We start from the raw sequence: 2,079 nt of genomic DNA, 5'->3' as shown, positions 1-2,079 counted from the left end.
TTTCCTTCATGAACTTCACATAACTAGGCATTTTCTCTAAGGCCTCAGCAAAGGGAATGTTGATGTGAAACTTTTTGAATACCTCTAAGAACATGGAAAACTGTTCATCAAGAGAAGTTTTCCTAAGCCTTTGAAGGTATGGGATTTTAACTGGGGGATCAACAACAAAATTTGGTACTGCTTTCTCTGTAGTAAAACAATCTTCAATAACCTTCTCACTCTCTGAACCAGATGTCTCACCCAACTCTACATTCTTCTCAATAGATGAATGAGGCACAGATTGTTCAACTTGCTTACCACTTCTCAAAGTGATGGCCTAACATTGTTCCTTGTGATTCACCACCGTATTGCTAGGAAAATTCCCCTGAGGTCTATTATTCAACATATTTGCAACCTGCCCCACTTATGTCTCAAGGTTTTGAATGGAGGACCTGGTCTCAGTCGTTAACTGAGTCTGAGTATTACTGAGGGTCAACAAAGCTACTTGCAATTCATTGGGCTTTTCTGGTTGATCATGTGGCCTGGGTTGCTATGAAAATGAAGCATCATTCGTAGGTTGTTGGGACATATTCTGCATGTATTAGCCCTGAAACTGTGACTATTTGCCTTGATTGTTTCTCCATGAGAAATTTGGATGATTTCTCCAACCATGATTGTAAATGTTGGAGAATGGGTTGTTGAAAGGCCTCTGAAAATTTACCACTGCTTGGAACTGAGCTTGGTCCATAGGAATATTATTATTAAGGTCACTTGAAGGACATTGATCAAAAGAGCGTGAACCCCCACAAATTCCACAACCTATTGGCATCTGAATGGCATTAACAGACATAATATTATGTTGTAATTATTTTGTCAAGGAAGCCACCTAAGTAGTCAAGGCAGTGATTGCATCTAATTCATTAACCCCAGCTAACTTTCTATTACTAGTTGTACGCTCATCAGACAATTGATGGTTGTTTGTAGCCATATCTTCCAACAACTCATATGCCTCATTGGCACTTTTACTCATAAATGCCCCTCCAACTGCGACATCAATTATAGTGCAAGTAGTACCGCACAATCCATTGTAAAAGTTGTGGACCAACATCCACTTTTCAATGCCGTGATGGGGACATCTTCTTAGCAACTCCTTGAACCTCTCCCAAGAATCATATAAAGATTTACCATCCAACTGATAGAAATTATTGATCTCCCATCTCAATTTAGCAACCAATGATGGAGGGAAGAACTTGGCAAGAAACTTACGAGCCAACTCCTCCCAAGTAGTAATAGAATTGGATTGAAGGAAGTTCAACCAACTTTTGGTTCGATCCCACAAAGAGAATGGGAATAGCCTCAACCTGATTTCATCATCGCTCACATCATTATATTTGAATGTTTCACATAGCTCAAGAAAATTAGCTATACACATATGAGGGTCTTCTGAGGAGAGTCTACCAAATTGCACTATGGATTGAACCATTTGTAAAATCGTTGGCTTAATCTCAAAGTTATAAGCCTCCATAGCTGGTGGTCTTATACATGTTTGCACTCCCGTAACATTTTGGAGTACATAATTCGAAAAGCTTCTCATAGTGGGATTCTGAGCTCGTCCTAGCACCACTTCAGGCCCCCCTCCATTCAACTTATCATTATTTTGAGGATTTTCCATAACCATAGTTTGACGAGTCACTCTCTTGTTTCTATGGTTCTGTCTGAACACTTTCTCTGTCTCAGGATTAATAGGAACAAGGTTGTCTACTCCTCTTTTGCTACGCATATAACAGTTTCACCTGAGAAATGGCAAGGGATAGCACACAAAACAAGTTAGAAACAATACAAAGAACAACCAAATTAGAAATAAAATTAATTACTTTGATATTGATAATTTTCAGTCCACAGCAACGGCGCCAAAAACTTGTTGCAAAATTTAATAGCTATGCAAGTGCACACAGTCCCAATTTGTAATAAATCTTGGTAAGACCAAGTATCATCCCACAAGGACTGAATTATCAATTACCAATCAATTAATTTTTTTTGTTTCTATTTGGTTAACAATAATTTTGGTTGTAAAAGTAAAGAACAAGAGCATAAACTATT

At 38.2% G+C, this 2,079-nt stretch overlaps 1 non-coding gene across 1 annotated transcript; it reads left to right on the top strand.

Annotated features, from left to right (window-relative positions):
* The first annotated feature begins 1,097 nt into the window (after positions 1 to 1,097).
* On the top strand, positions 1,098 to 1,204 carry LOC133807662 (small nucleolar RNA R71). The gene has a single exon (XR_009879563.1). It is a non-coding gene; the product is annotated as a small nucleolar RNA R71 (small nucleolar RNA).
* Positions 1,205 to 2,079: the final 875 nt, after the last annotated feature.

Source organism: Humulus lupulus, chromosome X, assembly GCF_963169125.1.
Source record: "Humulus lupulus chromosome X, drHumLupu1.1, whole genome shotgun sequence".
Taxonomy (NCBI): domain Eukaryota; kingdom Viridiplantae; phylum Streptophyta; class Magnoliopsida; order Rosales; family Cannabaceae; genus Humulus; species Humulus lupulus.
The sequence above is the reverse complement of the archived record's forward strand: the minus strand, read 5'-3'. Positions and strand labels throughout refer to the sequence as shown.